Genomic DNA, 10,508 nt, shown 5'->3' with positions numbered 1-10,508 from the left:
AAGAATAGGTAACAACTTCAATGAATGAAGCACCAAAAATAAAAATATGCGGCAGCCTCCAAAAACATATGACCAAACCTAAACTTAAATCTCACGCAACCTCTGCCAGACACCACCACACTAAAAAATGACATAAATTAATTTCTTAGACATAAATAAATCATGCCTTATTGAGGACCATTTGTTTAACCAAGCCGCCACCACTCCTTATTACAAAAAAATAGACTTCAACCACGTATGCCAAAAATGGTCAAAGATGTTCAAATGGTTGACACACAACAAATGATGTGTCACAACAGAAAATGGTGTGTCACAATCAAGGAATTCCGTAGAAATAGAATTTTAATGCCCAACCATACTATGAAAAAATATTCACCACAAAAATTGATTAAATTTAAATCTCCAAAACAACACATCACCAAAAAGAAGAATTCAGGTCCTACACCAATGATGTGGCATAAGAAGAATATTCAACACATGAGCTAACAATGATTCTTATTTGGCACAAGGATGTGGAAAAATATTTTATGCGGTTGATAGAATACACACATGTTGCTGAAGCAAATACTGAGACATCAATGACAAAAAGATCCAACAATCTCCCCCTTTTTTATCATTAATGGCAACACAATCTCCATCTAGAATCAAAAGACTAAAATTTCTCCATTTCTCCCCCTAAAGACCTGCTCCCCCTTTGACATCAATGATTGATACAAGTTGCAAATTGGTGGAAACCAATGAATAACCCTGCACAAACTAGACTGGGGCATAGGATAATACAATGGATGTTCGCCCTGTATAATGCATCCCTTCAATGATGGAGTGAAACCACTCCTAACTATTGTCATAGCCTTTCAAAGGTGTCTCTAGGTACGAGCTTTGTGAAAACATCTACAAGTTGATCCTTAGTAGAAACATACTCAAGCTTCACTTTTTGATCACTAACTTGTTCACATAAAAAGTGATACTTAATTGGAATGTGCTTAGTTCTAGATTGTGAAACTGGATTTTTAGATATGCTAATAGCACTCGTGTTATCACATAGAATGAGAATTGGCTGATTAAAATTTATTTTGAAGTCTTGCAAAGTTTGCTTCTTCCAAATAACTTGTGTACAACAGGACACTGTTGCAATTAATTCCGCTTTAGTGGTTGAAAGAGAAATTGAATCTTGCTTTTTATTGTGCCAGGAAGCCAAACACTTACCAAGGTAGAAAGCACCTCCGCTTGTGCTCTTATGTTCATCAACTGAGCCACCCCAATCTGCATTTGTGTATGTTGTAAGGAAGAAGTCATTTCCACTTGGATACCAAAGACCATACTCCATAGCACCTTGAAGGTACTTGAATATCCTTTTAACTGTATGAATATGTGTCCTTAGGGGATGCCTGAAACCTTGCAACATAGCCTACAACCTGCATTATGTCAGGTCCAATGGTTGTAACATATAACAAGCTAGCTATCATAGACCTGCAAAGAGTTTGATTAGCATCTAGTGATTCATCATCCCTACTCAGTTTACAACCAGTCACCATAGGAGTGCTAACAGGAGTGCAATCTTCCATCTTGAATCTCTTCAATGTCTCTCTAGTGTATTTAGTCTGAGAAATAAATATACCTTCCTTTGATTGATGAAATTGCAGCCCAAGGAAAAATGACAGCTCTCCCAACATTGACATTTCAAACTCCATGTTATTTGCAAAAACTTCACACATCTGCACACAATCACTTCCAAATATCAAATCATCAACATAAACAACCACAATCAACATGTTTTTACCTTCCTCTTTGATGTATAAGTTGTTGTCTGCAACACCTCTTCTGAACCCTTGTTGAAGCAAATTGCATTCAATCTGTCATACCAAGCACGAGGTGCTTGTTTGAGACCATAAAGTGTCTTTTTCAGCTTGCACACATAATCTTGATGCTCTGAAATAAAACCATTAGGTTGTTCTACATATACCTCTTCATTCAAATCACCATTCAGAAATGTAGATTTAACATCCATTTGAAAAACTTTAAAACTTTTAAAAGAGTCAAATGCTAAAAAACATTATAATAGCCTCTAATCTAGCAACTAGTGCAAAGGTTTCATCGAAATCTATACCTTCAACCTGAGCATATCCCTTACACACCAACCTTGCCTTATTCCTCACCACTTGGCCATCCTCGTTCATTTTGTTTCTGAAAACCCACTTTGTACCAATCACATTTTTGTCTTTAGGCCTTGGAACAAGCTCCCAAGTTCCACTCTTGTTTATTTGGTCTAACTCCGCTTTCATAGCTGAAACCCAAGACTTATCATCTGTTGCTTCTTCAAAACAATTTGGTTCAATCATGGACAACAGTAAGATATCATCATCCTCATAGTAGTTAACCTATCTTCCTGATGCTCCAGGTCTATCCTCTTGCATAATCTGATTAACAGGATGATTTTTGTCAACAAATCTTGAAGTAGACTTGAGAGAAGTTCTGATTGTAGTTGCATTTCTATCATGTGAGGTTGTAGGACTAGCTAATGTATTTGTTGTACTTGACTGATTTTTTGTTGTTCCAACCTAAAAAAGTGAATCAACACCTTCATTTTGATCATTAGAAGGAGTATTTACAACATTGTTGCTTGCCCCAAATTGTGGATTAGTAGAAATTGGTTGGCCAACATTTTTAGCTTCAACTCCCTACAAGCTATCATCACAACTTTGCAAATTTTTAGAAGAATCAGTAATCTCATGAATTTACACATTAGTTCTTTCAACTTTTGTGTGCAATCTCTTATGAAAACATTTGTAGGCCTTACTTTTTGAAGAGTATCATAGAAAAATACCCTCATCAGCTCTAGGATCAAATTTGCCCAAGTTATCTTCATCCCTCCTAATATAACATGGGCTACCAAAAATTTTAAAATATTTAACAGTTGTTGCCCTTCCATTCCACAATTCATAAGGTGACTTGTTATGCTTAGCCCTTACAAAACTTCTATTTTGAATATAGATAGTTGTATGTACAACTTCTTTCCAAAAACAATCTTTTACCTTTGATTCATTCATCATGCTTTTTGTCATCTCTTGGATTGATCTGTTCTTTCTCTCAACCAACCCATTTTGTTGAGGTGTCCTAGGAGCTGAAAATTGTCTCTTGATACCATACTTTTCACAAAAACTTATAAACTCATTTGAGGTAAATTCACCTCCATTGTCTGAATGGAGACATTTGATTTTTAGTCATTTCTCATTCTCCACCAAAGCTTTGAAAGCTTTGAACTTCTCCAAAGTTTCTTATTTTTCCTTCAAGAAAGCCATCCAAGTCATACGTGAGTAATCATCAATTAATAACATAAAATATCTCACCTTGCATGCTTGTAGTTCTTGTTGGTCCACACAAGTCAGTATGAATCAACTCTAAAGGCATTGTGCTTGAATACTCTTTAGCTTTAAAGCTCCTTCAAGTTTGTTTGCTCAACTAACAGGCTTTGCAAACAATATCAAATGGTTTAGTGAGCTTTGGCAAGTTTGTCACCACTTCCTTCTTGCTGATTTGAACAAGACTATCAAAACTTATATGGCCAAGTCTCATGTGCCACAACCAAGATTCATCAAGTATACTTAAACAACATGATTCATTGTTAGCATCATCAAGAATGTATAAGTTATTCAGAGCCTTATTTGCATCAGCAATATGAACACCATCTTTACTAATTTTACAACAATCATAGCTGAAAGTTAAACTATGACCTTGATCACACAACTGACTAACACTGAGTATATTGTGTTTCAAGCCTTCAACAAATAGCACGTTCTCAACCTTAGTCTTACCATCACTCAACATGAGTGTACTTTTTCCAACAACTTTAGCAGAAGTGTTTCCACCAAATCTAACCTTACCACTTGCATATTTCTTGAGAGTCAAAAACTTAGTCTCATATCTAGTCATGTGTCTAGAGCAGCCACTATCCACATACCATATATCCTTCTCATTATGTGCAAGAAGAGTTGTTTGCACAATCAAAGACTTAGTTTCAGCCTCCTCCTTCTTCCTCCAAACTTTGGTTTCTTTCACAATGTTCTTATCACCCTTCTTTTGTAAATATGCCCTGTCATTCTTACAAAACTTTGTAGTATGACCGATGTTATTACATTTATAGCAAACAAGCATAATCTCTCAAAGGAGCAAAAGGGTTCTTGTTTGCAAAACTGAAATTATTTCTAAAAGACACTCTACAACTTGTTGCTTTATGTCCATAAAAGTTACAAGCAAAACAATAACCATGAAAATATGAATGATTAAACCTGGTTAAGTGTGCTTGCCTAGCACTGAAAGGCTGTTTGAAAGCATTATGTATGGTTTTTGTGGATGAAAACCTTGAGTTTTCTCCCTTAGTAATTTGTTGTCCTCCTTTCAAACTTTCTCCTTCTTCGAGACCAACACCACTCTTGTTAGAGGATTGTTTCTGAGAAGCTAACAGGTTGTCCAATGATAGTGAACCTTTCTGATTTATCTGCTCTTGGTTCAACAGTGTAGATGATTTTTCTATCTTTCTGAGAGAGACTATCTTAGCTTCAATTTTTTACTTTCAGCCTTTACTCTAATCTGATTTCTTAACTCCACTTCAAGTTTATTGGCGTCTTCAATCTGAAATTTCAGATCCTTTATCTGTTTTTCTGCATCCTCAAGTGCTTGTGACTTTCTATCTTTTTCTTTAGTTTCTTCTTTGAGCAGCATCTTGAGATTCAAGTTCTTCTTCTTGAGACTTTTGATTTCACTAAGAGCACTAATCAGCTCTTGCTCAAGATCCACTTCTCCATCTTCTTCATCAAAGACATTTTCATCAACTTGGTTTTCACCTTGAGATTTTTGTAGTGACATAAACAAGATCTCATCACTAAGAGATTCCTCTTCACTTCCTTCAGATGAATCACTTTCCTTCTTTGAGTAGAGACTCTTCTTAGATTTCCAAAACTTCTTGTCCTTTCCTCTAAACTTCTTTTTGTAGGACCTTGACTTCTTTTCATTAACGTTGTCCTCATCATTCTCATAAGGACATTTGGCTGCAAAATGTCCAGTCTTTCCGTAGTTGAAGCATTTGAGAGGCATCTTCTTCTTTTGTCTGCTGAATTCTTTCTTTACTCTTTTCATGAACAAGGCTTCCTCTGAATCCGATTCATCATCAGAACTATCACTTGACACTTGCTCTTTTTGTTTGCCCTTCTTTCCAGAGGCTTTGAAAGCAGTCTCTCATTCTCATTTTGAAGATTCAACATTTGTCCTCATCTCATATGTTGTTAATATACCATGAAGTTTGTCAATGGACAGCTTATCAAGATCAGTCATCTCTTCTATGGTTGATATCTTAGTATCAAATCTTAAAGGTAGAGACCTTAAGATTTTCTAAATGACCAGACTATCCTCCACCTTTTCTCCAAGACCTTTCAAAGAGTTCACAACTTCATCTACTCAAAGAAAGGATGATGCAACATTCTCATCCTCCATTTTTAGACTTTCGAATTGCATTTTGTGAGTTTGAAGCTTGGCTTTCTTGACATTTTCATCTCCTTCATAAGCATTATGCAGTTTGTCCCACATGGCTTGAGCAGAATCACAATGCATGACCTTCACGAATTCAGATTCAGAGAATCCACAAAGTATGGCATTCATGGCTTTAGCATTACTTTCAAATACTCTCTTTTCATCAAGAGTAGACGATGGATTTTGAGGAGGTGTGTAGTCAGTTGACACTGAATTCCAGACTTCAAACCCAAGTGACATAAGGTAGTCTCTCATTCTGACACGCCAAAAGGCATAATTCGATCCATCAAACAAAGGAGCTCGATTAGTTGCTAATTCTTCAAGAGCACTCATTGCAAGGTTCCAACAGAATCTACCTCCAAGCTTTTAAGCCTAACTAGAAGGTATCGACTCTTATGCCAATTGAAAGTCACACAGATAACACTGAGAGGGCGGGGGTGAATCAGTGTTATAAACTTTTTAATATTTTCAGCAAACTCAAAAGTTATCAAACATAGAGATATGAAGATAAAAGCATAACACACAACAAGAACACATAAGTTATCACGTGGAAAACCCTTTCGAGTAAAAAACCACAGTTCAAAGTTTCTTCTATTTCATTAAGGGCACCAACCCAATGGGCTACAACCCAGATTACAAGCTATGCACCAACTCAATAAAGGAGACACCAATCTCCCAATCTCTGATTAGCTAAACTCTTGAAGCAAAGGCTCCAACCTCTGTGAGAGCTCCAACTCTCATACACTAATAAATGTTTTTGTTTTTTGGAACAAATTCTGACCCACACTTGAGTGATAAGCATCAAATTTTCAGGTCTGCATAAACAACACAACTTCCAGAGAAGCTATTCACATCAAGATCATATTCTTAAATTAGACTGTTGAATATACACAGCTAAAAAAAAAAACATTTTCTTCACCAACATACAGTATTATACAGTTCCTCAATACTGCATACACAAAAAAAATCGAACTCCTTCAACACTCTCACTTTTTGTGCATGATACACACTCTGCGATTATTATTGTGAACATTACAAACCCCCTTTTTGCTTAGCATGACTTTGCAGACAACAGAAAAACGACCAAACATCTCTTGCCTCATCTTTTAATTGCTCCTATTTTTTGTAAATAGACAGCCTGAAAAAAAAATTCTAATTCAATACCACTTCCATTCATCCAAAGCACCCAGACTTTAAAAAAAATCACCACGTACATAGATCTTCTATACTTTAATAAATTGACAATTGTGAACACATTAGAAGTTGTAGAAGAATGATTCCAGCCAACACGACACAGGTGTCTGCCTCACGCCTTAAACACAATAGGACCCACGATTCCCTTGCACAACATCATACTCCCACACCACGGACTCATGAAGTTTAATGCACACCCAAAAACAAAACTTCCATGGGAACCAATTTTTTTGAAAGAATCAAGTTGATCCTTAGACAAAGGCATTATAAAAATTTTAACGACAACCATATAGAAGTCGATATATGCCTTTTTGAAAGAAACGCCTAGTCAAAAAAAAAGATTTTTATTTTCTAAGTCGTATAAAAAAAATGAACTACAGAGCCACCAAGATCTAGAATAAGAATATCTTTTGAGCTTTAAGTATGCACTATTTCTTCAATGAAATACAACTACTCCAGAAAACACAACCTTTCTTAAAAAATACGACTCCACCAAACATTATACGAAGCATATACTTCCCAAGCCAAAAAACGACAGGCATTCCCGAAAGAATAAGTAGCAACTTCAATGAATGAAGCACCAAAAAATAAAAATATGTGACAACCTCCCAAAACATATGACCAAGCCTCAACTTAAATCTCACGCAGCCTCTACCAGACACCACCACACTTAGAAATGGCAGAAATTAATTTCTTATACAGAAAGAAATCGTGCCTTATTGAGGACCATTTGTTTAACCAAGCCGCCACCACTCCTTATTACAAAAAAAATAGACCTCAACCACGTATGCCAAAAACGGTCAAAGATTATCAAATGGTTGACATACAACATATGATATGTCACAACAAAAAATGGTGTGGCACAATCAAGGAATTCGGCAGAACTAGAAGTTTAACGCCCAGCCATACTATGAAAAATATTCACCACAAAAATTGATTAAATTTAAATCTCTAGAACATCATGTCACCAAAAAGAAGAATTCAGGGCCCACACCAATGATGTGGCATAAGAAGAATACTCAACACATAAGCTGACAATGATTCTAATTTGGCACAGGTAGACGATGTGGCAAAATATTTTATGCGGCTGACTAGAAAACACACATGTTGCTGAAGCAAATACTGAGACATCAATGACAAAAAGATCCAACATTATCTATGTTGGTTTACCTTGGTTTCAGGTCTAGTTAGCTTGGATAAATTGAAATTTTATGTGGTTGCTATTCCTGGCAGTATGAGTAAGGTAGTTACTTAGAGCCTTTGTCATCATTTGAATCTAATGCTTATGTTCATGTAGAGATTGGTGCAGATTTCAATGATAGTTGACACGGTTCACCTTGGCATGTTCCTTTTTCTTCCATATGTGGCATGTTGGAGGATGTGAGAATTTGTTTGCTTGATGGTGGTTCTCATGGTTTCTTTTGTAGGTGTCTTGTTGGAGCATGAGAGCATGGTGAAGATTCAAATGGTACATGGATAGTTACAAGATGGTTTTCCCTTCTTTGTGATTCATATGAGTGTATTTACAATGTATGATGTCAAGGGGGAGAATGTTAAGATTAAGGTACCATCTACCTTGTAAATCCTATGGCATGGTTCCAACATCCTTGGAAAGTGTCCTAAGACATTTAGGATGTATTGGGAAAATAACTTGTAATATTTAATTTCCACCAGTTTTTGTAATGCATTCATAAGGGGTGATGGGTTACACTAGAAACAATTAAAGTGGGTTGTGAACACAATTATTTAATATTATTTTCCCCCCTTATGGATGTCTAGAATAAGATATTTAATGACTTAAGAAAGTGGAAAAAGAGTGACCTATGGGCTTCTCCAAGTGGGAGTATGGAAGAGGCAATAGGTGTCTCTTGGTTTCCGGTCATTTATTACATTTAATGTAATGTTCATCTTAAAAGTATAGGTGTCCATGTAGGAGGGAAGATATTGAAAGCTAAATTGATGTCTTTTCGAATTTCGTGGAGGCATTCCAAGGGTTGTGGTTGTGAATAATGAAGAATCTTCTTTGGGAACCTTTATTGGTGGTTTTGGAGCTCTTGTCATTCTATAAATTCAGCCTTTGAGTGTAAATTTTATGTGCAACAAAATATGGAACAATCGAATGTAGTTTTCTCTACAAGAATGAAGTATAGATGGGAGGCATCAGAAAGTTATTCACATGTAAATAGGTGTTGCTATGGTGGAGGCAAATAGGAGAATGGAAGTGTTTGTATTGTAAGCACTTTTATTGTTGTTAATACAAACTTGTTCTCTCTTCTTGGTGGAGTTTTTTTCCACAAGGGTTTCTCCATGTAAATCATGTGGTATGTGTGGATGTTATGTTATTGATTTATGCCTTATTATTGTTATCTTATGCTAATGTTAATCATTATTTATTGTTGTTATAAATTCACATAACATAGGTTTATTAAGCATGGTTAACAAGCTGATTTTTCACATCATAAAGGAGGAGGATCTAATCATGGGTTTTCCACAATTAAGGCAACTTAATTTTTAAATTTGCATACGAGTTTCAAATTTTCATGTTGTTGTTATCCAATCTTTGAATCTCATCCTTCGATTAGTTTATTGGATAGAGATTGATTTTCACAATCTTTGGTATTGAACCTGTTTATTTTCCAACAATTGCCACAAAGGCATAATGGCCTTCCATTACATGGTGTCCATCCTAGTTCCTTATACCTTGGTGCATAACATTAAGTACAATATCAAAAATAGGTTACTTATGCAACCACAACATAATTCTCCTCTATTCTTCCTCTCATCAATCCCTTTATCATCTCTATCCTTTTTATCATGCATCATATAATCCTCCTATCCATTTCGAGAGCATAACCATGTTCTTGGAACCCACCTGTCCCCTCAAGGGGCTATGCCTCTAACTCCTTGTCATCCTTCCTTATCCTACCAATGACTAAGGCACCATGCTACTTGTCCTTATCCCTTTCATTCCACTATATTTTATTCTTTGATATAATGTCATTTCTTCTAGTTTTGACACCATATCAAAGAGGGGCAAAACGTAGACACATAAATTCATCCATATCCAACCACACTTGACTCTATCCCATTCTAATCGATTAAATAAACTTACATATATTTAATTAATTCATCCTTTGTCATTACCCTTCAACATTGATTAAATAAACTTACATATATTTAATTAAATCTACCCTTATCCCCCAAATCCTCCAACTAAATCAATTAATTAATACCTACTTAATCAATTGATTCAGCCCTCATTGCCATTTTCCCTAATATTTAATTCCACTTCACCCTCAATCCTAGCCACTGAATCCATTTACATGGATCAAAATCTAAACTTGCCATCATTGGCAAGTGTCCCTACCCTCGTCTTGCTTACACGTGTGAGTATACAAAGGTTACCTCATAATCATCCTACCTCTTACACATGTAATAGACATGTCAATTTCCCAAATCACCCTACCTCTTACACATCATAAACATGTCTTTTTCACGAGCTTCTCCATGTGTACTCAAACATACCTAAATCTTACACTTATGAAACAATGTCATTCTCATACGCCCATATTGTAACTTAAGTGCTTATAGCTATTGTTTTGGCTTATAGGTGGTTACGACAAATACGGTGGAATTTGTTATGCATGCATGGATAAAAAATGGCCATTTGGAGTTGGCATTCGATACATATTCTCTATTGCCTCGTTAATTGTTTGCTTTGACCACCATACAATTTGAACAACTAATCCAATACTTATGCACGAATGCCCCAATAATTATGTGTTACTTGG

The sequence above is a fragment of the Cryptomeria japonica genome, chromosome 1 (assembly GCF_030272615.1).
Source record: "Cryptomeria japonica chromosome 1, Sugi_1.0, whole genome shotgun sequence".
Classification (NCBI taxonomy): Eukaryota; Viridiplantae; Streptophyta; class Pinopsida; order Cupressales; family Cupressaceae; genus Cryptomeria; species Cryptomeria japonica.
This window is presented reverse-complemented; position numbering follows the sequence as displayed.